Genomic DNA, 27,859 nt, shown 5'->3' with positions numbered 1-27,859 from the left:
ATGTCTATTCAGGTCTTTTGCCCATTTTTCCATTGATTGATTGGTTTTTTTGCTGTTGAGTTGTATAAGTTGCTTATATATTCTAGAGATTAAGCCCTTGTCAGCTGCATCATTTGAAACTCTTTTCTCCCATTCTGTAAGTTGTCTTTTTGTTTTCTTTTGGGTTTCCTTTGCTGTGCAAAAGCTTTTCAGTTTGATGAGGTCCCATGGGTTTATTTTTGCTCTAATTTCTATTGCTTTGGGAGACTGACCTGAGAAAATATTCATGATGTTGATGTCAGAGAGTGTTTTGCCTATGTTTTCTTCTAGGAGTTGGATGGTGTCCTGTCGTATATTTAAGTCTTTCAGCCATTTTGAGTTTATTTTTGTGCATGGTGGAGGGTGTGCTCTAGTTTCTTTGCTTTGCATGCAGCTGTCCAGTTTTCCCAGCAATGCTTGCTGAATAGACTTTCCTTTTCCCATTTTATGTTCTTGCCTCCCTTGTCAAAGATTAATTGACCATAGGTGTCAGGGTTAATTTCCGGATTCTCTATTCTGTTCCATTGGTCTGTCTGTCTGTTTTGATACCAGTACCACACTGTTTTGATGACTGTGGCTTTGTATTATTTCTTGAAGTCTGGGAGAGTTATGCCTCCTGCTTGGTTTTTGTTTCTCAGGATTGCTTTGGAGATTCTGGGTCTTTTGTGGTTCCATATAAATGTTTGGATTGTTTGTTCTAGTTCTGTGAACAATGTCATGGGTAATTTGATAGGGATTGCATTGAATCTGTAGATTGCTTTGGGTAGGATGGCCATTTTCACAATATTGGTTTTTCCAATCCAGGAACATGGAAGATGTTTCCATTTCTTTACATCTTCTTTGATTTCTTTGATTAAGGTTTTATAGTTCTCGGCATATAGGTCCTTTACCTCTTTGGTCAGGTGTATTCCGAGGTATTTGATTTTGTGTGGTACAATTTTAAAAGGTATCGTATTTTTGTATTCCTTTTCTAATGTTTCATTGCTGGTATACAGAAATGCAACTGACTTCTGAATGTTAATCTTATATCCTGCCAATTTGCTGAATTTATTAATCAGTTCAAGGAGTTTTGGGATTGAGTCCTTAGGGTTTTCTAGGTATAGAATCATGTCATCTGCATACAGTGACAGTTTGATCTCTTCTCTTCCTATATGGATGCCTTTGATTTCTTTTGTTTGTTGAATTGCTATGGCTAAGACTTCCAAAACGATGTTGAAGAGCAGTGGTGAGAGTGGGCATCCCTGTCTTGTTCCAGATTTGAGTGAGAAGGCTTTCAGTTTTTCCCCATTGAGGATTATATTTGCTGTGGGTTTATCATAAATGGCTTTGACTATATTCAGGAATGTTCCCTCTATACCCACTTTGGCGAGGGTCTTGATCATGAATGGATGTTGAACTTTGTCAAATGCTTTTTCTGCGTCTATTGAGATGATCATATGATTTTTGACTTTATTTTTTTTGTTAATGTGGTGTATGATGCTGATTGATTTGCGTATGTTGAACCATCCTTGTGAACCTGGGATGACCCCAACCTGGTCATGGTGTATAATTTTTTTGATATGTTGTTGGATTCGGTTGGCTAAGATTTTGTTGAGAATTTTTGCATCTATATTCATCAATGATATTGGCCGATAGTTTTCTTTTTTGGTGGTATCTCTGCCTGGTTTTGGAATGAGGTTGATGTTGGCATCATAGATGTCTTTGGGAGTATTCCTTCTTCTTCAACCTTTTGAAAGAGTTTCAGGAGGATGGGCACCAATTCCTCTTTATATGTTTGATAAAATTCACCTGTGAAGCCATCTGGTCCTGGGCTTTTATTTGTAGGGAGTGATTTTATGACCTCTTCAATTTCATTTCTAGTGATGGGTCTGTTCAGTTGGTCTGTTTCTGCTTGATTCAGTTTTGGCAGGCTGTAAGATTCGAGAAAATTGTCCATTTCTTCCAGATTGTCAAACTTGTTGCCATATAGTTGTTCATAGTATTCTCTTATGGTTTTTTGTATTTCTGCTGTATCCGTTGTGATTTCTCCTTTTTCATTTATAATTTTGGTGATTTGGGTTCTTTCTCTCCTCTTTTTAGTGAGTCTGGCCACGGGTTTATCAATTTTGTTCACCTTTTCAAAGAACCAGCTCTTGGTTTTATTAATTTTCTCTATTGTTTTTTGAGTCTCTATTTTATTGATTTCTTCTTTGATCTTTATAATTTCCTTCCTTCTGCTGACTTTAGGACTTCTTTGTTCTTCTTTTTCTAATTCATTTAGGTGGAGGGTTAAGTTGTCCATTTGGGATCTTTCTTCTTTTTTGAGAAAGGCCTGTATTGCTATAAATTTCCCTCTGAGCACTGCTTTCGCAGCATCCCATAGATTTTGAGAGGTTGTGTCTTCATTATCATTTGCTTCAAGGTAGTTTTTAATTTCCTTCTTGATTTCCTCATTGACCCATTGGTTTTTTAGTAGCATGTTGTTGAGTCTCCATGGAGTAGGTTTTTTCTCTTTGCTTTTCCCATGGTTGATGTCTAATTTCATGGCATTGTGGTCAGAGAAGATACTTGAGATAATTTCTATGCTCCTAAATTTATTGAGGTTCGCTTTAGGTCCCAATATGTGGTCGATTCTTGAGAATGTTCCATGAGCATTTGAGAAGAATGTGTATTCTGATTTTTTGGATGTAGTGTCCTGAAGATGTCAATTAAGTCTAACTTTTCTATTGTTTCCTTTAGGATCTCTGTTGCTTTATTGGTTTTCTGTCTAGAGGATCTGTCCATTGATGTGAGGGGAGTATTAAGGTCTCCTACTATGATTGTATTCTCATCAATATCTCCCTTTATGTCTGTTAATATTTGTTGTATGTATCTGGGTGCTCCTATGTTTGGGGCATATATGTTGATGATAGTAACATCCTCTCCTTGGATGGATCCCTTAATCATTAAGTAGTGTCCTTCTTTGTCTTTCTTTATGTCTTTTGTTTTAAAGTCTATTTTGTCTGATATGAGCGTTGCGACTCCTGCTTTTCTGTCATGTCTATTGGCCTGAAATACTTTTCCCCAGCCTTTCACTTTCAATCTATATGTATCTTTTGTCCTAAGGTGAGTTTCTTGTAGGCAGCATATTGAAGGTTTTTGCCTTTTTATCCACTCAGCCATTCTGTGTCTTTTGATTGGGGCATTCAGTCCATTGACATTTAAGGTGAGAATTGATAGATGATTATTTATTGCCATTTGAACCTCGTGTTCCAGTTGATTCTATGGTTCTCCATTCTTCCTTTCTTTTTTTTTTTTTTTTTTTTTTTGGTTGGATGGTCTCCTGTTATTATCTGCTTGAGTGTATTTCTTTTTTCATTTTTTCAAATGCAATATTTGGTTTTGGCTTGTGGTTGCCCTGTTTTTTAAGTATGCTAACCCCTTCCCATAATTGTGTGTTTTAGCCTGATGGTCCTGTAAGTTCAAACACTTCATTATTATATTAAAATTAAGAAGAGAGACATACATACAAACAAAAAGGGTTATTTACCTCCTAACATCCCTTGCCCACATTTTATGGTTTTGATGACTCTTTTATTTTTTTCTTTTTAATTTTATTTTGTTTGAAGCATGTTCATGATTAAATCTGTATGCTGGCTTATTTGAGTGACTGCTCTCTGATTGCGGTTTCCTCAGTCCTAGTTCTTCGTCTTCTTCTTCTTCTTTTTTTTTTTCTTTTCTTTTTTCTTCCCTTTCCTTCCTTTCTTTTTGGTTTAGAGAAGCCCTTTCAATATTTCCTTGAACCTGGGTTTTGTGTTGCTGTATTCTTTAAGTTTTTGTTTGTTGGGAAAAATTTTTATTTCCCCTTCTATTTTAAATGATATTCTTGCTGGATAGAGTATTCTAGGTTGCATAGTTTTTCCTTTTAGCACTTTAAATATCTCTTGCCATTCCCTCCTGGCCTGTAGTGTTTCTGTAGAGAAATCAACTGATATTCTTATGGGGGTTCCCTTGTAGGTAACATTCTGTTTTTCTCTTGCTGCCTTTAGGATCCTCTCTTTATCACTAACTTTTGCCATTTTTATTATGATGTGTCTTGGTGTGGGTCTGTTTGGGTTCAGTTTGTTTGGGGCCCTCTGTGCTTCTTGTATCTTGAATCCAGTATCCTTTAGATTTGGGAAGTTTCCAGCGATAATTTCTTCAGATATATTTTCCATTTCCTTATCTTTTTCTACTCCTTCTGGAATTCCTATTATGCGTAGACTGGCCTGCTTTATATTATCCCATAGGTCTCTTATATTGCTTTCCAGTTTTTTGATTCGGTTTTCTGTCTGTTGACCAGATTGAGTGATTTCCATTATTCTATCTTCCATATCACTGATTCGTTCTTCTGCATTATTCATTCTGGTTTTTACTGCCCCTAGTTCAGTTTGCATCTCTGCAAATGAATGTTCTAGTTTTTCTTGGCTCCTCCTTATATTTTCTAGCTCCTTTCTGAGGGTATCTGCATTACTGTTCATATCTTCTCTTAATTCCTTCAGTATTTTCAGTATTTCTCTTTTGAATTCCAGGTCTGTCTGACTGCAGAGATCTGTTTCATTGTTGACTGTTTTAGGTGAGTTCTCCTGTTGGTTTGACTGGGGGTGGTTTCTCAGCTTCTTCATCTTGCTTGTTGTCTTCTTTCTCCTGAGGGAGTTGTACTCTCCGTTATCGGGTAGTGTTTGCCTTGTCACTGCCGTGGAATATTTCCTGAGGGCTGGCGTTTTTGGTCAATCTTTTTTGAGGCAGTGTGGCTTTTCTGGAGTGTTGATGGGACTAACAGTGTTTCTTTGAAGCAAAGGAGGACTTCCTGAGGGCAGACAGGACTGGGAGGTCCACCCCATGATGGTAGCAGATTTCACTTGGTTCTCAGCACCCCCTGGGGTCTTGGGCGGGTAGCAGGGCCCTTGGAGACTCAAGAGGCTCCTCCCCAGGGCAGCCCAACTCAGAAAAACCGTCTGAGATCTTTTCCCAACTCGGCCAGGCTTGTTGCAGCTTTTCTGGGCTGCAGGGGGTCCTGCCTGGAGCTGGCAGTCCTATGCAGCTGGTCCACTAGGTCTTAGCACCCCCTGGGGGTCTTGGGCGGGTAGCAAGGCCCTTGGAGACCCAAGAGGCACCTCCCCGGGGCAGCCCGTCTCAGAAAAACCGTCGGAGAATTAGGCCGATCTATTCACGGCCTGGCTAGGCTTGTTCTAGCTTTTCTGGGCTGCAGGCCTTTTCTAGGGGGCTGGTGGTGTTTGGTGCTGCTCTGTGGAAGTGTAGCCCCTCCAAAGGGCAAGCAGGCCTGTGCAGGGAGAGCCCCTGCGGTGGTAGGCTTCAGGCAATTGTTGAGGCCAGCCCTCCTGGATGGCAGGCAGCCCCAGGTTCGTCGAGAGCGTAGGGGGTGGCGGGGGTGGGGGGAGGGAATGCACTGGGAAGCACAGCTTTCTGCTAGCTAGCGGGCCTGTAAGCTTGCTGTGGCGTGGGGGGTATTCTATGGGGACCCACCCCTTCTTCTCTCCCCTCCCTGGCACGGGCTCAGACCAGGCTCTTCTCTCAGGTTCCCTCTGAGGCGGCTTTCCACTTCCCCGCCCCTAGAGTATTGCTCCCTTCCTCTGCGACAGCTTTGTTTTCTAGTCTCCCAGGCAGTCTCTGCCCGTCAAATGGTTTAGAGACCTCCCAAGCAGTTTCCGCTCTTCCCCGCCCCGCTAGCCCGGGGACTAATCTCTGGAGCCGAGGTCTCAGTGCCCAGCCCCCCCCCACCAGGCGTCCCCCAGCCCTTTCTCAGGGATTAACCTTCAGAGGCGAGGTCTCGGTGCCCAGCCCCCACCCAGGCGTCCCCCGGCCCCCTCTCGGGGACCAACCTTCAGAGGCAAGGTCTCGGTGCCCAGCCCCCACCCAGGCGTCCCCTGGCCCTTTCCCGGGACTAACCTCTGGAGCCGAGGATTCGGTGCCCAGCCCCCACCCAGGCGTCTCAATTTTTGGTGACTGTGCCCGTAGTTCAGATGGTCCGTTGGGTTCTTGATCGGTTTTTCCGTACTCCGACTTACTGCTACACTCTTCTCTGCATCTGGGGATTCCTCCGGTTCATTTGATCTTTCGCCCGGTAGGTGACTTTCCAGGGTGCGGGATCCCTTTCTCCTCCGCAGTTCCCTTTCAGGAGTGCCCGTCCCGCTGGGATTCACCTTCTCTCACTCTCCTCTTTTCTCCCTTTCTGCCCAATAATGTCATGAACTTCTTGCCATTATTGGAGTTTAGGTTCCTCTGCCAGCATTTAGTTGCTGTTCTATGCGAGTCATTTCTTCTGTAGATGTGCTTTTTTTGTTGTGTTTGTGGGAGAGGGTGAGTGTGTCCCCCTACTCCTCCGCCATCTTGTCCTCTCTCTATGCTTGGATTCATTTTATCTCTTTTACTTCTCTGATTGCTGTGGCTAGGACTTCCAAAACTATGTTGAGCAGTAGTGGTGAGAGCAGACATCCTTGTCTTGCTCCTGATCTCAGCGGGAATTCTTTCAGCTTTTCACCATTGAGAATGTTTGCTGTGGGTTTGTCACATATGGCCTTTATCATGTTGAGCTAGGTTCCGGTTATGCCCACTTTCTGAAGGTTTTTTTTTTTTTTATCAGAAATGGGTGTTGGATTTTGTCAAAGGCTTTTTCCACGTCTATTGAGAGGATCATAGGGTTTTTAGTCTTCAGTTTGTTAATGTGGTGTATCACACTGAAGTATGTGTGGATATTGAAGAACCTTTGCCTCCCTGGGATAAATCCCACTTGATCATAATGTGCAATCCTTTTGATGTATTGTTGGATGCGGTTTGCTAGTATGTTGTTGAGGATTTTTGCATCAATGTTCGTCAGTGAAATTGCCTGTATTTTCTTTTTTTGTGGTATCTTTGTCTGGTTTTGGTGTGAGGGTGATGGTGGCCTCACAGAATGAGTTTGGGAGTATCCCTTCCTCTGCAGTTTTTTTGAAAAAGATTCAGAAGGAGAGGTGTTGGCTCTTCTCTAAATGTTTGATAGAATTTGCCTGTGAAGCCATCTGGTCCTGGACTTTTGTTTGTTGGAAGATTTTAAATCACAGTTTCAATCTCAGTTCTTGTGATTGGTCCATTTATCTTTTCTATTTCATCTTGGTTTAGTCTTGGAAGATTGTACTTTTCTAAGAATGTGTCCATTTCTTCTAGGTTTTCCGTTTTATTGGCGTATAGTTGCATATAGTAGTCTCTCATGAGACTTTGTGTTTCTGTGATGTCCGTTGTTACTTCTCCTTTTTCATTTCTAATTTTATTGATTTGAGTCCTCTTTCTTTTTGTCTTGATAAGTCTGGCTAAGGTCTTATCAGTTTTGTTGCTCTTTTCAAAGAACCAGCTTTTCGTTTCACGGATCTTTTCTATGGTTTTCTTTGTTTCTATTTCATTGATTTCTGCTCTGATCTTTATGATTTCCTTCCTTCTACTAACTTTAGGTCTTGTCTGTTCTTCTCTCTCAAGCTGCTTTAGATGTAAAGTTAGCTTGTTTATTTGAGCTTTTTCTTGTTTCCTGAGGTGGGCTTGTATTGCTCTAAACTTTCCTCTTAGAATGGCTTTTGCTGCATCCCATAGCTTTTGGAGTGTCATATCTTTGTTGTCATTTACTGCTGGGTATTTTTTAATTTCCTCTTTGATATCTTCAGTGATCCATTGGTTGCTTAGTAGCATGTTGTTCAGTCTCCACGTGTTTGTGGTTTTTTCAGTTTTTTTCTGGTTATTGATTTCCAATCGTATAGCACTGTGGTTGGAAAAGATGCTTGATAAGATTTCAATTTTCCTAAAGTTACCGGGGTTGGATTTGTATCCTAGGATGTGATCAATCTTAGAGAATATTCCATGTGCACTTGAGAAGAATGTGTATTCTGTTGCTTTTGGATGGAATGTCCTATAAATATCTATTAAGTCCATCTGGTTTAATGCATCATTCAGGGCCTGTGTTTCCTTATTGATTTTGTGTCTGGTTGATCTGTCCATTGCTGTAAGTGGGGTGTTCAAGTCCCCCACTATGATTGTGTTAGTGTTGATCTGTCCTTTTAAGTTTGTTAGCAGCTGCCTTATATATTGTGGTGAAGCTATGTTGGGTGCGTAGAGATGTAAAATTGTTATATCTTCTTCTTGGATTGGTCCTTTGGTCATTAGGTAGTGATTTTCTTTGTCCCTTAAAATATTCTTCATTTTAAAGTCTATTTTGTCTGATATGAGTATTGCTACTCCATCTTTCTTTTGATCCCTGTTTGTGTGAAATATTTTCTTCCATCCTCTCACATTTAATTTGTATGTGTCCCTAGAAGTGAAGTGGGTCTCTTAAAGACAGCATATATATGGGTCTTGTTTTTGTATCCATTCAGCCAGTCTATGTCTTTTGGTTGGGGTGTTTAGTCCATTCACATTTAAGGTAATTATTGATATGTATGTCCTTATTACCAGTTTATTAATTGCTTTGGATTTGCTTTTGTTGCACTTTTTCTCCCTTCTTCTCATGTTCTCTCCTGGATTGATGACTATATTTAGTGCTGTATTTGAGTTGATTTTTCTCTTTTTGTATATCAATTTAAAATTTTTGGTTTGCAGTTATTCTCAAGATTTGATATGAGTCTATATGTATATGAAATTGTTTTAAGTTGTTTTTCTCTTAATTGAAAGTTCATCTCCAGTGTCCTGCATTTATACCCACCTCTTCTCAGGATTTCTGATTTTGGTGGCATAATATTGCATGGATGATTTTGTATATTTACTGTACATATACCTTTCCTGGTGAACCTTGTCATTTGTGGAATTTTTGTTTCCCGTTGCTGTCTTTTCCTTTCGGCCTAGAGAAGTTCCTTTAGTATTTGTTGTAAGGCTGCTTTAGTGTTGCTGAATTCTCTCAGCTTTTGCTGACCTGTAAGCTTTTGATTTCTCCTTAAAATCTGAATGAGAGCCTTGGTGGGTAGAGTAATCTTGTTTAGAGGTTTTTTCCTTTCATCATGTTAAGTGTATGATGCCACTCCCTTCTGGCCTGCAGAGTTTCTGCTGAAAAATCTGCCAACAACCTTATCGGGGTTCCCTTGTATGTGATTTGTTTCTTTTCCATAGCTGCTTTCAAGATTTTCTCTTTGTCTTTAATTTTGGTCAGTTTAATTAATATGTGTCTTGGGGTATTCCTCCTTGGGTTTATTTTACATGGTACTCGTTGTGCTTCCTGGATTTGAGCGAGTGGTTCCTTTCCCATGTGAGGGAAATTTTTGGCTATTCTCTCTTGGAATATTTTTTCTGTCCCCTTCTCTCTCTCTTCTCCTTCTGGCACCCCCATAATACGGATGTTGGTGCGTTTAATGTCCGAGAGTTCTCTGAGACTCTCTTCATTTGTTTTCAATCTTTATTCTCTTTTCTGTTCCACATCCGTAATTTCTTCTAATCTGTCCTCCACCTCGCTTATTCGTTCTTCTGCCTCCTGTATTCTGCTGTTAGCTGCTTCTAGTGAATTTTTTATTTCAGTTATTGTATTTTGCATTTCTTCTTGTTTAAGTTTTATATCTTGTATCTCTTTGCTCAGTGTTTCCTGTAAGTTATCCATCTTTGCCTCCAGTTTATTTCCAATGTCTTGCATCATCTTCAGCACCAACAGTCTAATGTCTTTTTCCTGGAGGCTGAGAATCTCCTGATTACTTAGCTGATTTTCTGTGGTTTTTTCTTTCCCCCTCATCTGAGTTATAGTTCTCTGTCTCTTCATTTTTATAGGTTTTTGGTGTAGTGACCTTTTTACAGGTAATAGAGTTGCAGCCTCTCTTATTTCTGGTGTCTGCCCCCCTTCTGGCTGAAGTCGGTATGGGGACTTGATGTAGGCTTGCTGATGGGAGGGGCTGATATCTTCCCCCTGGTAGGTGGAGCTGATTCTAATCCCTCTGGTGGGTGGGGCTTAGTCTCTGGATGGGATTAGAAGGGCCCTGTGCCTGAGGGTTCTTTAGGCAGACTGTTTACTAAGGGGCAGGGTTGTGATCCCAACTGGATTGTTGTTTGGCCTGGGGCTTCTCAGGGCTGACTGACAGGTGGGGCCAGATTATCTCAAAATGGCCACCTCCAGAGAAAGGCATGCTGCTGAATGTTCCCAAGATCTTTGCTTCCAATGTCCTTCCCTCACAACAAGCCACATTCACCCCTGTTTTCCCAGGAAGTCCTCCAAGTACTGCAGTCAGGTTTGACCCAGATTCCTATGGATGCTTTGCTTTGCCTTGGGACCCAGTGCACATGAAAGTCTGTGTTTGCCTTTTAAGAATAGGGTCTCCATTTCCCCCAGTCCCGTGGAGCTCCTGTGCACAAGCCCCACTGGCCTTCAATCCCAGATGCTCCAGGGGCTCTTTCTCCCAGTGCCAGATCCCCACACGTGGAATTTGATATGAGGCTCTTAACTCTCACTCCTGTAGGTGAGTCTCTGTGAGCCAGTTACTTTCCAGTCTCTGGGGCTTCCCACCAGGGAGGTATGGGGTTGTTTTCATCATGTAAATGCCCCTCCTACCTCTTGATGTGACCTCCCCTTTGTCTTATGGAGTAGGGTATCTTTTTTAAGGTTTCCAGTCCATTTGGTTGAAGATTGCTCAGCCTTTAGTTGTGAATTTTGTTGTTTTTAGGAGAGAAGTTGAGCTCCAGTCCTTCTATTCTGCCATCTTAATCCCATCTCTTTCAAAAATAAGGTCTTTATGAATGGAAATTAACTACTCCTACAGCAAGAAGGATTTAAGCCATACTTAAGGAATAGCTTCCTGGTAGCTCAAGATTGTCCATCATCACATTGGATTGGTGGGGAGGGAAGAAGAAGACAGTGACCGATTTTATAACCAGAATTCATTCTTCTCTGACTGGCTCACCTCTAGTATAATCCTTTCTCCCAGTAAGAGAAAGGTCTACTTTTTAATAATTCCTTCCACACCGACGATCCCAGCTTTCTTTGGTTTCTAGAAAGCCTAACATTGTGTCATACCAAGCTTGTGTTTTCAATCATAATTTCCCCCTTTCCTTCTTTCCTTCATCTTTCCTTCCCTATCTCCCTTCCTTTCTTTGTAAAAATTCTTTATTCCTTGACATCAACTACTGCAGTCAACCATGTGGGAAGCCAATCACCTCTCCTTTTCCTCAGCCTCTCCTTTCTGTCCTGTCCCAAAACTCCTTCCCTCTCCCTTCTTTTCATTATCTATGTCATTATCTTAAGAAGATGAATTAAATTTTTGTGGTAGTATCATATTTGAAGTTTCATTGAATCTACCCAGAGGATAGGCAAACATCACTCTTAGGCTTCTAGCTCCCAACAGCCTTCGTGTGCTTCAGCAAGGCTGAAATTCTCATTGAATACAAAGGGAGGAACTTTGGGAACTTGAATGTGAAAGGGACTAAAAAGTGTCCATTGCCATTAATGGTAATGACCACCACCATTAATGATCTTTAATGGACATTCACCATCCTGTGTCTTTTATGGAATAGAAAGGGGACAAACATAAGTAATAACAATACATTTTGATTACTTAGTATATGCCAGGTAATTCATGTGGTTAGGATATTTGTTGGCCCTCCATTTTACAGAGGAAGAAATGAGGGTACTGAGAGATGAAGCAACCTCTCCAAGAGTACACGGTTTGAGGTACAATGCTGGAATTGATACCCAGAACTGCCTGATTTGCCAACCAAAACAGGCAATAATCAATTCTAAACTGGCATTACAAATGGATGGTCTGATGTCTATTTGCAAGTAATTTTTTTGTGACTTTGGTCAAGTCACTTTCCCTCCTTTATCTTCCTCATCTGTATAATAGGGATTGGATTAGGAAAGGGGGAAGCAAAGGTGCTGGGCCACATTATATCAAAGATCATGTGTAGTACTGACAGTCTCAATGTGTTATGAATATGTTCCCCATGGTCAGCTTCTTTAGGATGCTTGGTGTTGAAAGAGATGGGTAATAAGAAAGGTCATCTGTCAGGAAGACAGATTTTTTTTTTCTTTCCAGACAACCAGACTGAGAACACGATGTCAATCAGACCAGAAACTGGATGCAGGGCTCTAAGCCATGTGTCAGGTGGGAAACTGCACAATTAGGGACATAGATGATGGAGCAGCAACCTGTGTACATTTTCTCTCTCAAAATGTCTTGTTTTAGGTATTGTTTCCAAAACTTATCTAATCTTTGGAATCATTTGGGGTGAAGTTCTTTCAATTACAGATTGCCAAGCATCTTCCTTGAATATTCTGAGACAATAGATTTGGAGTAGAATTGATTTCCCCAACTCTGGATGGCCCCTCATATGTGGCAAAGATCATTTTCCAAAGGATCCTCATCTGAGACTAATATCCATTAAAAAGGGGTATTAACAAATCCTAAAGAATAGAAAGGAAATTAGTACAGAAATCAAAAACGGGAAATAGCCAAGTTTCTTAAGTATATGTTTCTAAATTAACAAATTTTAATAAAAAATCTCCTGAACTCTGAACTTCCTTTTGCCCAAGTTCCTTATCTTCATTCTTATCAAAAGGTAGAGATAACCTTCCTGGAACCTCCCCTCTACATTCTAAATCAGTCTATAAAGCAAACACCACTTTATTTTCTACTTGATGGGAATGCTGCTTTTCTAATCTAATTTTTAAAAAATTCGCTTCAAACCTTCCAGACTCCAATGCTCCCTCCTCAATCTGCTGCCTTCAGGTGTTAGCACTCCTGCTAAGGCACTGGTTATTGAGATCTGGTGATTGATACTCTTGAACCCCAATGGAAAAATGTGTCCCTTCAAAGCTTAGGTATATGTTTCCCTTAATTTTTGAAATCTGCTAAGAGCTCTGATTCAAATGATGTCCTCCTTCCTTCATACTCCCACTACCCACGCCACCACCACCTCAAAGCATCTTCCCAAAGTTGGCATGATTCAAATTGTAATAATCTTGAAAAAATTAATTTGTTCATTAATTCAACATATACATTTTGAATACCTACTATATACCAAGCACTGTTAAATGCTAGCAAAATGGCATTGAACAAGATAGACAAAAGTCCAACCCTCAGGAATTTATAGTTTCCTCTGACCATGAAATATTAATTTTATTTTATCAAACTCATCAACATGTTTATCTTTTGGTTTATGCTGTTGTGATTATATTTAGGAAGTCATTTTTTTTTTGCCTCTGGGTCACAAAAAATATCCTCCTAATATTTTATTAAATTTACAGGTTTTTATTTGTTTTACAAATTTTATCTTTAATTAGATGTTTAATGCACTTAGTGTCTGTCCTTGTATGTAGCATTAGCTAGGATTTCAGTTTTATTTTTCTTAATATAATGAGCCAGTTTTTCCAACATTATCTACTATATAATCCAGTCTCTCCCCATTTCTTTGTGTTGTGGCCTTTTTCACATACAAGGTTTCCACTTATACACAAACCTATTCCTAAGCTCTCTCTTCTGCCCTATTGGTCTATCTGTATGCTATTGAGCTAATACTATACTATTTATATTACTGTAATTTGTAGTAAGTTTTGATGGCTGGTAAAGGCAATTCTCCATCCTCATGAGACTATGTCAGATCCTTAATCTGCTGAGCCACAATGGGAACTCCGATTTGCTAAGTACTTTTTAAAAATCATACATAGGTACCAAAATCATCTTAAATGTTTTATTCTGCATTATGATTATGATATGTTTTTATTCCATTAATATGGTATAATATATTGATATGTTTTCAGATATTAAACTATCTTTGTATTCCAGGGATAAATCTTACTTGATTATGGGATTTGGTTAACAAACATGTTGTTTAGGATATTTGCTTATATGTTTCCAAGTAATATGAAATTAGAACTTTCTTTACTTGTTTTGTTCTCTGATAAATCTTTGACAAGGGAGGCAAGAACATAAAATGGGAAAAAGAAAGTCTATTCAGCAAGCATTGCTGGGAAACATGGACAGCTGCATGCAAAGCAATGAGACTAGAACACACCCTCACACCATGCACAAAAATAAACTCAAAATGGCTGAAAGACTTAAATATACGACAGGACACCATCCAACTCCTAGAAGAAAACATAGGCAAAACACTCTCTGACATCAACCTCATGAATATTTTCTCAGGTCAGTCTCCCAAGGCAATAGAAATTAGAGCAAAAATAAACCCATGGGACCTCATCAAACTGAAAAGCTTTTGCACAGCAAAGGAAACCCAAAAGAAAACAAAAGGACAACTTTCAGAATGGGAGAAAAGAGTTTCAAATGATGCAACCGACAAGGGCTTAATCTCTAGAATATATAAACAACTTATACAACCCAACAGCAAAAAAACCAATCAATCAATGGAAAAATGGGCAAAAGACCTGAATAGACATTTCTCCAAGGAAGATATACAGATGGCCAGCAAACACATGAAAAAATGCTCAACATTGCTGAGTATAAGAGAAATGCACATCAGAACTTCCATGAGATACCACCTCACACCAGTCAGAATGGCCATCCTTAATAAATCCACAAATAACAAGTGCTGGAGGGGCTGTGGAGAAAAGGGAAGCCTCCTGCACTGCTGGTGGGAATGTCAACTGGTACAGCCACTATGGAGAACAGTTTGGAGATACCTTAGACATCTATACATAGAACTTCTATTTGACCCTGCAATCCCACTCTTGGGCATCTATCCGGACAAGACTCTACTTAAAAGAGACACGTGCACCCTCATGTTCATTGCAGCACTATTCACAATAGCCAGGACATGGAAACAACCCAAATGTCCATCGACAGATGATTGGATTCGGAAGAAGTGGTATGTATACACAATGGAATACTACTCAGCCATAAAAATGAATGACATAATGCCATTTGCAGCAACATGGATGGAACTAGAGACTCTCATCCTGAGTGAAATGAGCCAAAAAGACAAAGACAAATACCATATGATATCACTTATAACTGGAATCTAATATCCAGCACAAATGAACATCTCCTCAGAAAATCATGGACTTGGAGAAGAGACTTGTGGCTGCCCGATGGGAGGTGGAGGGAGTGGGAGGGATTGGGATCTTGGGCTTATCAGACACAACTTAGAATAGATTTACAAGGAGATCCTGCTGAGTAGCATTGAGAACTATGTCTAGATACTCATGTTGCAGCAGAACAAAGGTTGGGGAAAAATGTAATTGTAATGTATACATGTAAGGATAACTTGATCCCCTTGCTGTACAGTGGGAAAATAAAAAAAATAAAAATCACTGGATCCTTGTAAGAGATCTTGGAAGCTTCAACTCCTTTTCTTTTTTCTGTAACAATCTGTGTATGATTGGAATTAACTGCTTCTTAAACGTTATTAGACTGTACCTCTAACTGTCAAGAACTCTACCGTATCCTAATACTGTAGGTGTTTGGGGTGGCAGCAGGTGTGGAGGAAGATACTTGAGTACCCATTTCAATTTCTTTAATATTATTGGTCTAAGTTTTATATATTTTCTTCACCATTTGTGGCATGTTATATTTTACTAAAAATGTATCCATATTTTTTTACCTCAATTGACAAAGGATTTTATTTATGATTTTATTTTTGACATATAGCCCCAAATTCTAAACAAAATTTTACCAAGTAGAATCCAACAATATAGTACAAGGAGCCTTATCTCATACTACACATAACATTTAACTCAAAATGTGTATAAACATAATGTAAAACCTATATTATGAAATGTCTAGAAGGCAACAAATGACAAAAATGTTGTGACCTTGAATTAGGCAACTTTTTTTTTTCCCACTGTACAGCAAGGGGGTCAGGTTATCCTTACATGTATACATTACAATTACAGTTTTCCCCCACCCTTTGTTCTGTTGCAACATAAGTATCTAGACATAGTTCTCAATGCTATTCAGCAGAATCTCCTTATAAATCTATTCTAGGTTGTGTCTGATAAGCCCAAGCTCCCGATCCCTCCCCCTCCCATCAGGCAACCACAAGTCTCTTAATTTACCAGCACACTGTTCATAATGAATCTTTTTCAATTTCTAATATTTTCAGTAGTTATCCCCTTTTTCTTTGTATTTTCTTTATTTGCATTTATCTTTTTTTTTCCTGGATCAGTCGTGTTAAAGGTACTATCTTCAAAATGATTTTTTGGGAGTTCCTGTTGTGGCTCAGTGGGATAAGAACCTGACTAGGATCCATGAGGATAAGGGTTCAATCCCTGGCCTCACTCAGTGGGTTAAGGATCCAGCGTTGCAACAAGCTGCTGTGCAGAAGTGGCTTGAATCCCCCATGGTGTAGACCAGCAGCTGCAGCTTTCATTTGACCTCTAGCCTGGAAACTTCCATATGCTGCAGGTGTGGCCCTAAAAAAATAGAAAAGAAAAGAAAAATAAAAAATTTATCGGGAGGGGGAGGGAGTGGGAGGGATCGGGAGCTTGGGCTTATCAGACACAACCTAGAATAAATTTATAAGGAGATCCTGCTGAATAGCATTGAGAACTATGTCTAGATACTCAGGTCGCAACAGAAGAAAGGGTGGGGGAAAAAACTGTAACTGCAATGTATACATGTAAGGATGACCTGACCCCCTTGCTGTACAATGGGAAAATAAAAAATAAAAAAAAATAAAAAAAAATTTATCAAAGCACCAAGTTTTGATTTTGTTGATTTTCTTTATTTTTAAATTGTATTGTCCTCTGTTTCTTTTATCTCTACTTGTATCTATTGTTTTGCATATTTACTGGGTTTTGTCTGTTCCTTTTTGGGGGGAGGCAATTTCTTGTGTTGAAAGATTAGGTCATCTAGGGCAGTCATTGTTTCAGATTTTTTTTTCAATGATATAAATTTTAAAGAAATCCCATGTAGCATTCTTTAAAAACTTCAGATTAAGGTGATAATAAATTTAGTATATTGATAACTAAAAAGAAAAGTTATCATAGTTCAGCTTTTATTTGAAGATAACTTATTTTTAAAACAACATATATTCCACTGTCATTGTCATTCTAATAAATACAAATGTAAACTGTAATAAGGGATTTTGTTTTTAACTTTTCTTATTTCCTGAGAAATGTATTTAAAGCTATAACTTACTAATATTTTATTTGTGTCCCACAAATCTTTAAATGTAGTTTTGTTGCGTTTTTTTATTTTTTGTTTTTTTTTACATCTAGAAATTGGGGGACTAGAAGGCACTCTGTTCCACAGAACAAAAGTGCCTAGGTTTTAGCCCACATGCCTTTTATTAGGCAAGATGACATAGCTTAATGAGCAAAATAAGGTGCAGTTAATGATAAAGCTATCTCTTAGTGGTTGTTCTTTTGAATGTGCACCAAATTTGTTTACTGCATCATTCAGCAGTTTCAATGGTCTCCAACATCTCCCTCTTTTTTATTTATTTGTTACATAAGAACAGTTCTAGTAAATTTTGATTGAAGAGCATTCATCTGGTTTCTGTGGATCAATCCAATTCTGCAGACCATGTCCACAGCAGATCTCCAAGTTGAACAGTCACATTCAGTGGATGGGAATCTGTCTCCATTCTCCTTGGAAGCTATTTTTCCAGCCTTTTTTTATATGGGATAGGGGCAAAGATCTTGTCTTCTGTAGCAACTTCCTGCTGGATAGGGGCTATGAGTGCTAGGTGGCTGGACATGGTAGGTTCCTACTATAGAGATTGGGAAGGAAAGAAAAATAAGATTAAACAGAGGTTTGGAATTTAGGTTGATACCGGTACTGTTGAAGGAGGAGTGTAGTTTTATTTAAATGGGTTTTAATGTTTGATATGGTATTAAGTCATAAATAACAGGAGCTATTGTTCCTTATACATGTTGTCGCCTGTTATAAGAGAATGAATACCTTAAAAATGTAATGTTGCAGCTGCCTGCTGACGTTACTTTGACAAGGCACATAAACCTTAAACCTCTTAGCAATACAAAGACTTGCCTAAAATTACTTCCATAATATTTCCTAGTATTACCTTGGATGTCTGAACCACAACTACTCTATTCTGCTCTTTTTCTCTAATGGCCAATGCAGATGCCACTGTTAATGATTTTAGTTTGTCTAGATATGAGAAGATGCAAGAATTTGGGTATATAAAAATCCTTACCTGAAATCTAACTAAAGCCCTGTTCTTTCGGTTTTTCCAGAGCGCAGAGTGCCTCACTTCTGATCTCCATGCTGAGTTCTGCTCAGGGGATGCTGCGGGTCGGCAGCTGCAGTGGCTCATGTTTTGGCTCATGTAGAGGCTGATGGCAAGTGCCAAACTTCAGTTCACAATGTTTCCTCATGGTCATAAATTCAACCATAGTTTTGAGAGGCATTTCTTGACCAGTTTGTCCCATGGTGCTAGGAATGAATATTCCTAGATCTGGCAAAAGTTTTGCCAATAAATGTAGTTTTGTTTGCTGTTGTTTTTATTCAATTCTAAATATCATTTTAATTTACTTTTGAACCGAGTTTCCATACACATGAGATTTTCTTGTAATTTTTTGTAATTTTAAAAATTTATTGATTGCATATTGACAGCATATATGTTACATTTTATTGATTCATTCAAATGTATTGAGGATCATTTTATAGCTTAATAAGTTGTATGTTTTTAATCAATAGTCTAGGTGTGCTCAAAAACAAAGTGTATTCTTTATTTGTAGGATGTAGACTATAAGCTTAATAATCACACAGTTCATGCCTTAATAGTTCTGATTCTTATTTATTTACTTTTAGAACAGCTTTATTAATATATAATTAACACACAAACCATACAATTAACGTGTATACCTTAAAATCCACTATTTTAAAGTGTAAAATTCAGTAGTTTGTAATATATTCAGATTTGTATATCCATAATACCACTACTGAATTTTAAAATACTTTCATCACCATAGAAGAAATCTCATGCACATTAGCCGTCATTTCACATTTCTCCCATTCCCCTCAATCTTAGGCAACCACTAATCTACTTTCTGTCTCTATAGATTTACCTATTTTGGACATTTTATATAAATGGAATCTTTTATGACAAACATCTTTCATTCACCATAAAGTTCATCAATGTTGTAGCATAGGCATTACTTCATTCTTTTTTTATGGCCAAATAATAGTCCTATATGGATATATCACATTTTATTTATTGATTGATCAGCTGATAGGCATTTGGGTTGTTTCTCCTTTGGGGCTGTTATGAACGTTCATGTAAAATTTTTGTGTGAATATATGTTTTCATTTCTCTTAGGTATATATCTAGGGGTGGAATTGATGCGGCATATGGTACATCTATGTTTAACTTTTTCACAAAACTGCTAGGCTGTTTTACAAAGTGGCTACACCATTCTATATTTCTACCAGCAGTGTGTGAGAGTTCCAGTTTCTCAACATCCTTGCCAACAGTTGTTATTGTTTTTTTTTATTTTTTTATTTTTATTTTTATTTATTTATTATTTTTTTTTTTATTTTCCCACTGTACAGCAAGGGGGTCAGGTTATCCTTACATGTATACATTGCAATTACAGTTTTTCCCCCACCCTTTCTTCTGTTGCAACATGAGTTGTTATTGTTTTTTATTGTAACTGTACTTCGGTTTGTTTTTTTGGCTGCACCCACAGCATGCAGAAGTTTCCAGACCAGGGATCAAACCACACCACAGCAGTGACAATGCTGGATCCTTAACTTGCTGAGTCACTGGGAAATTCCTGTACTACTGATTGTCATTTCCCTGGCAGTTAATTATATTGAGATGTTGAGGATTTTTATAAGTGCCTATTGGATATATATATATATATATATATATATATATATTCAAATCCATTGTCCATTTTTGCCTGGAATATTTGTCTTTTTATTCTTGATTTATAAGTTCTCCTTATATATTCTGGATATGAATATTCTTTATCAGATATATGATTTGCATCATATTTTAGTCTGCTTAATTTAGAAGTTTCTGAGAGGAGTATGTTTAACTCTAAAAGTACAATTATTGATTTTTCTATTTTACCTTGCCATTCTGTCTGATGCTTTGTATGTCTTAAATTTAAATGGTCACAACCTCTGTTTAAAAACTTCTTCATTTCCTTTAAACTGGTAAATCTACTTCTCTTCCTACCTCCAACATATGACTTTTCTTCCTATCTCATAAAAGAAATAGTAACTATCAGATGAAAACGTTCTGCTACAAACATTCCTACATCTCCATGAATACTTAATATTGTCTCCCCAACTTCCTGATCACCATGGAAAAGGAGCCTTTCTTTCCATCTAGGGTTGAACTTTCCACATGGTATCTAGAACTTAATTCCTCACACCTTCTCATAAACTTCCCTCCAGCAATCATGCCCTCTTCCTTTTGTCTGCATTTCCAACCCTTCCTCTACCAAATCTTTTTCTTCCAGCCTCTGAATATACTCAAGTCTCTAATATATTTTTAAAAATGCCTTAATTTCATGTCTCTCTTCAGATACCACCTCATATTTTCTTCTAAAGCAAACTTCCCAAAGGAGGCCTCTACACTTCTTGTTTTCACATTATCTGCCATTCACTTCTCAGTCCATTCTACTCCATTCTAATCATTCTACTCAATCCATTCTACTCAATCCATGCTCCTAATATGCTACTACAACTGCTGTCACCAAGGTGATCAATGACTTAATTTTTTCTGAATTCAGTGGAGACCTTTCAATAACATTATTTGATATTTCTTCAGCAATTAACATGTTATTCTCTCCCTTCTCAAAATATTCTCTTACCTTGGTGTCATTCATATTGAACTGTGCCATAAGCATATCAACTTCATTTACCTCTGGGTCTCTGAATGTGTTTATTTTGCCTTGGATATTTTTCAATTACTTCCACCCAAAACATCTCCTCACCCAACACCCAGCTAATTCTTCCTGTCCTCTGGTTTCAGTTTAACCAACACTTTCTCTAGGAAGTCATAATTAGCATAACATTTCTTTGGGTTCTTATACCCTGTTCTTTCCTCCTATCTCCTAACTTAGTATACATAATAATAAACAATCATGATCTTATTTCTTATCTACTTCCCTCAAATAGCAAAAGCTACCTGAGGGCAAGGATTATTTGTCTTACATGCTCAGCACATAGGACAATGCACATAGCAGAGTAGGTGTTCCATAAAAATTCCCTAATTGAAATAATGAAAGAATGCAGTATACACAATATTTATTATAGGCGTATTCATTGACTGCAACATGGGGTAAAATACTTTGTTTTAAAAATAATATTTATATCTCATATATTTTACAATATATTTTAAATGGCCTTATCCTCTCTTTTCAGCTAGCTTGAGATCTATTTGAGGAAGAGCACTCATTAAAGAAAATGAAATAAATCATTATTCAGCAATTTCCTAAACATTTCCTGAATACCTTCAATGTAATAGGCCTTATTCATGTCTTATATCATTTAATTAAAACTGAGTTGTAAAAATTAAAATATGTCTGAGGGCATTTATAGCTCCCACAAAACAAGTTTATGAAATGACATTATGATGTGGATCATGTGGTGATAGGCATTGGTTTTGGTTTCCAAATTTTTAGCACTGATCTACTTGTATTTTTTTAATAAACACTTAACCAAACTGTAATAGATAACACAACCAAAATAAATAAATGGATTCTTTAAACTACTTAAATTTTTACTCTTTTATTGATTGTGAGACCTCCATGAAAATCTTCAGGTTCTGATGAGCACAGCCTGAAAACCACTGAGGGAGGCAAGAGAGAGCAATAGGTTCCAATGATAAACTAAAATAACTAAATAAACAGAGCTGAAATATTGAGGTGGGCCACCTGTACTACTCTCCATTGCCATGATTTGTTTCAGTTTTCCAGAATGGGTTTGTCTCTTCAAAACTTGAGACTCTGGTGACTTCTCCCCTTCCCTAAAGTACTTACCTCTATTTGTAATCTTTGGTAAAATAAAAAAGAACATAAAATTTACCATTTTAACCATTTTTAGTGTATAGCTCAGTGGTGTTAAGTACATCTACATTACTACAAAATCACCGCCACCATCTATCTCCAGAATTTTTTTACCATCCCAAACTGAAACTCTATACCCATTAAATAATAACTCCCCATTATTCCCTCCCCCAAGCCCTGACAACCATTATTCATCTTTCTATCTCCATAAATTTGGTTCCTCTAGATACCTCATATCAGTGAAAGTATAAAATAATTTTTCTTTTGTGACTGATTTATTTCACTAAACATAATGTCTTCAGAGTTCGCCCTTCTTGTGCCATTTGTCAGAATTTCATTCGTTTTTATGGTTAAATCATATTAAATTATATTTATGTACCACATTCTGTTCATTCATTCATCCCTTGATGGACAGCTGAGTTGCTTTCACCTTTTAGCTATTGCAAATAATATTACTATGAACAATGGTGTATAAATATCTGTGGGACTCTCTTCTTTCTTTTCCTCTGGGTATACATCCAGAAATGGAATTGCTGGATAGTATGATAATTCTATGTTAACTTTTTTGGAAGAATCACCATACTGTTTTCCACAGAAGGTGCAAAATTCCGCATTCCCACCAGCAATACATAAGAGTTCCAATTTCTTCACATCATCATCAACACTCCTGATATTCTGATTTTTTAAAATAATAACACTGAGGAGTTCCCATTGTGTCTCAGCACATTACAAACCTGACTAGTATCCATGAGGATGTGGGTTTGATCTCTAACCTGCTCAGTGGGTAAAGGATCCTGCCTTGCTCTGAGCTGTGGTGTAGGTTGCAGACATGTCTCAGATCCTGTGTTGCTGTGGCTTTGATGTAGGCTGGCAGCTGCAGCTTGGATTCAATCCCCAGCCTGGGAACTTGCATATCCTGCAGGTGTGGACCTAAAAAGAAAAGAAAAGAATTACAACTAATGGGTATGAAGAGGTATATCATTATGATTTTGATTTGCATTCCCTAATGATTAGTGATGTTGAGCACATTTTCATGTGTTTATTGGCTATTTACATATCTTCTTTGGAGAAATGTTTATTCAAGTCCTTTGTCAGTTTTATGGTTTTTAATTTTTTGATTTTTTTAAAATTGTAGTTGATTTAGAGTGTTGTGACAATTTCTGCTATAGAGCGTGGTGACTCAGTCATACATATATACACATTCTTGTTCTCATATTATCTTCTATCATGCTCTATCCCAAGAGACTGGATATAGTTCTCTGTGCTATACAGTAGGACCCCATTGCTTATACATTCTAAATGTAATAGTTTGCATCTATCAACCCCAAATTCCCCATCCATTCCACTTCCTCTCCCAACCCCCTTTTCAAACACAAGTCTGTTCTCCATATCTGGGACCTGTTTCTGTTTTGTATATAGGTTCATTTGTCCCATATTTTAGGTTCCACATATAAGTGATATCATACGGGATTTGTCTTTCTCTTCCTGATTTAACTTCACATAGTATGAGAATCTGTAGTTGTATCCATATTGCTACATATGACTTTACTTGGTTCTTTTTATGGCTGAGTAGTATTCCATTGCATATATGAACCACAATTTCTTAATACATTCATCTGTCAATGGACATTTAGATGTTTTCCATGTCTTGGCTATTGTGAATATATGGGTGCGTGTATCTTTTTGAATTATAGTTCTGTCCAGATATATGCCCAGAGATGGGATTGCTGGATCATACGTTAGTTCTATATTTAGTTTTCTGAGGAACCTCTGTACTGTTTTCCACAGTGGTTGTACCAATTTACATTCCCACCAATAATTTAGGATGGTTCCCTTTTCTCCACACCCTCTCTAGTATTAATTATTTAGTCTAATTGTAGACTTATTAATGATGGCCATTCTGATCTGTGTGAGGTTGTATTTCATTGTAGTTTTGATTTGCATTTTTCTAATAACTTGTGACATTGAGCATCTTTTCATGTGCCTATTGGCCATCCATATGTCTTTGTCGGAGAAATGTCTATTTAATTCTTCTGCCCATTTATTGAACAGGTTTTTTGTTTTTTTGTTGTTGAGTTTTATGAGTTGTTTGCATATTTTCATGGTTAGACCCTTGTCATTTGCAAAGATTTTCTCTCATTCTGTGTGTTTTTTTTTCTCTCTCTCTCTTTTTTTTTAATGGTTTCCTTTGCTGTGCAAAAGCTTTTGAGTTTAATTAGGTCACATTGGTTTATTTTTCCCATTTTTTTCTTTTCTTTTTTTTTATTAAGGGCCACACCCATGGCATACGGAGGTTCCCAGTCTAGGGGTCTAATCGGAGCTATAGCTGCTGGCCACAGCCACAGCAACATCAGATCTAATCCACGTTTGAGATCTACACCACAGCTCATGGAATTGCTGGATCTTAACCCACTGAGAAAGGGCCAGGGATTGAACCTGCAACCTCATGGTTCCTAGTTGGATTTGTTTCCGCTGTGCCATGATGGGAACTCCTATTTTTGTCCATTTTTAATCAGTTTGTTTTATTGTTGAATTGCAGTTTCATTTTTTGCATGTGGATATCAGCACAACTTTTTAAAACATTTTTTCACCATTGACTGTTCTTGGAAGCCTTATCAAAAGCCCATGATTGACAATACATAAGTTAACTTCTATACTCTCTTTATAGCAGTATCTATCTTTATAACATTACATTATATCAGTCCCACATTGTTTGACTACTGTAACTTTGTTCTAAGTTTTGAAATTGCTAAGTGTAAATCCTCAAATTTTGTTTTTCTTTTTTAAATTTTTTTTATTGTTATTTCCCCAATACAACTTTTTTCTATTGTACAACATAATGACCCAGTTACACATATATATCTGGACAAAACTTTACTTAAAAATATACATGCATCTGCAAGTTCATTGCAGCACTATTCACAAATTTTGTTTCTCTTTTTCAATATTGTTTTAGATATTTTGGGTCCCTTGAGATTATATGTGAATTTTTTAAGGACTTTCTATTTCTTAAAAAAATTTTTGGGATTTTGATAAGGATTACATTTAATCTGTAGATTGCTTTCAGTAATACTGACATCTTAATATTAACTTTTCTAATCAACTGGAACTATATCTAGTCACTTGCTATGGAGCATGAGGAGGGTAAGGTGAGAAAAAGAATCCATATATGTATATGTGACTGGGTCACTTTGCTGTACAATAAAAAATTGACAGATCACTGTAAAACAACTATAATGGAAAAAAATAAAAATCATGTAGAAATTTCTAATCAATGAATGTGGGATTCTTTCCATTTATTTGTGTCTTCTTTGCTTTCTTTTATCAATGCTTTTTTTTTTTTTTTTGTCTTTTTGCTATTTCTTTGGGCTGTTCCCGCGGCATATGGAGGTTCCCACACTAGGGGTCGAATTTGAGCTATAGCCACCGGCCTACGCCAGAGCCACAGCAACGCAGGATCCGAGCCGCGTCTGCAACCTACACCACAGCTCATGGCAATGCTGGATCCTTAACCCACTGAGCAAGGGCAGGGACCGAACCCACAACCTCATGGTTCCTAGTCGATTCATTAACTACTATGCCATGACGGGAAATCCTATCAATGTTTTATAGTTTTCAGTTGTTTGTTTTTTTCATCTCACTGGTTAAGTATAATCCCTTTCATCATTTTGAAAAATTTGCAGTTCTTATACATTTTCAGGGTCAAGTAGAATCACTTATTATTTTTAACAGTACATATTTCTTAAAAATATATTGCTGTTCTATTGTGTTTCTAGGAATTGCCATAGTTTCCTTCTTCTGGGAGGGGGTGGTGGTACTCCCAATGCTACTCTTGGTTCTAGTCTCAGTTCTTCCATTGATATCCTGTGTGATTTCAGGCAAGTTCCTTCCACTCTCCAGGTATATTTCCCCATGTGACATTAGGAGGTGAGGGATATATTAGAACAATGGATTTCAAAATATATTTTGTTGTTCCCAGGAGGGTCTTCTGAGAATGTGGAGGCCATGATGGGAAAATAAACAAGAAGGTATGTTTTTCACATTTACTATATTGGGTTTCCTCACATAACTTTGCTTAAATAAATGATTTTTTCTTTTAAAATAGGAAACATAGTCAAAATTAAAGATTCCTTCTATCTCTGCTATTCCATGCTTCTAAGGCATTTTGTTTGTTGAACAGGGTATAAACTGGGTGAAGGTCAAATGCTTTTGTTGAAGAGTGTGATGAAGAGAGGGAAGAAAAATCAAAATACTTCCTTGGTGCTACATTCTCCCATTAAACAGAGAGTTTCCAGTCACCCAAGAACTATTCCATGACTCAGAAAGTGTAGCTGTAGCCCTCAGAAATTCCCATGATCACTTTCTCTTCCAAAGAGCCCCACCCCTGTGGTGGCCCCTGTCATCAGTGACTGATCCTGCTGCTTGACTGAGGAAGTAGTTTGCTGGAAGACAAGCTACTACTCAACTCTTATCTTTGACTGGCCCAGGGACTTGTACTAGGTGTCTCTGAGGGAACAAAACCATTATAGGCATCTTCTTGCTCTGAGGTTTACCTCAGAAGCTGACCACAGGCCTAAGAAGACCAAAAATTGGCCTTCAGGACAGTAAGCAAGAAGCATGATAAGAAAATGGATGTTGGAAGTAGTACCATTCATAGGAGATTTTTAAATTAAAAATTAAATTATAACATACATAAAATAACATAAAACTCAAAAGTAACATGTAATAATTAATTATTATGAAGTAAAACACTGTAACCACTAGCAAGAAATAGAATAATGCCAACAACTCAGGGAGGGGTTCCCTTCATATATCCCTCCCTGTTTTCATCAGATCCTTCACCACTGTAGGTAACTACCCACTTAGTGTTTATAATAGCATTTCTTTTCTACTTTTTATCATTTTACCACAGAGTTTTCAACATTTTTTCTTATTTATTTCACACTTTGGCTTTGCTAGTTAAAATTCCAAGTTCTGGAAGTAAATAGATCACCTGACTTAAAAGTCTATTTCTTCATTTTAAAATCTATTTTGTCTTATATGAGTGTTGTGACTCTAGCTTTCCTTTGATCACCATTTGTATGGAATATTTTCTTCCATCGTCTCACTTTCAATTTGTATATGTCCCTAGAAATGAAGTGGGTCTCTTGAAGACAGAATATATGGGTCTTACCTTTGTATCCATTCAGTCAGTCTATGTCTCTTGGTTGAGGCGTTTAGTACATTATCATTTAAGGTAAATATTGATATGCATGTTCTTATAGCCATCTTGTTAATCGCTTTGGATTTGTATTTGTTGCTGTTTTTCCTTTCTTTTGTCCCTTCTTCTCTCATCTTCTGGTTTGATAACTATCTTAAGTGTTGTATTTGAGGTGATTATACTTCGTTTGTGTATCAATTGTAGATTTTTGGTTTCCAGGTTAAAATGAAGAATATTTTAAGGGACAAAGAAGGTCATTACATAATGATCAAAGGACCAATCCAAGAAGAAGATATAACAATTTTACGTATCTATGCACCATATATAACGTAACCGCTAACAAACTTAAAAGGACAGATCAACACTAACACAATCATAGTGGGGGACTTGAACACCCCACTTACAGCAATGGACAGATCAACCAGACACAAAATCAATAAGGAAACACAGGCCCTGAATGATGCATTAAACCAGATGGACTTAATAGATATTTATAGGACATTCCATCCAAAAGCAACAGAATACACATTCTTCTCAAGTGCACATGGAATATTCTCTAAGATTGATCACATCCTAGGATACAAATCCAACCCCGGTAACTTTAGGAAAATTGAAATCTTATCAAGCATCTTTTCCAACCACAGTGCTATACGATTGGAAATCAATAACCAGAAAAAAACTGAAAAAACCACAAACACGTGGAGACTGAACAACATGCTACTAAGCAACCAATGGATCACTGAAGATATCAA

The sequence above is a fragment of the Sus scrofa genome, chromosome X (assembly GCF_054392235.1).
Source record: "Sus scrofa isolate SSC_HxYL_T2T_F1_AM1 chromosome X, Sscrofa_HxYL_maternal_Yorkshire_Landrace_v2.0, whole genome shotgun sequence".
Taxonomy (NCBI): Eukaryota; Metazoa; Chordata; class Mammalia; order Artiodactyla; family Suidae; genus Sus; species Sus scrofa.
Note: the sequence above shows the minus strand (reverse complement) of the source record.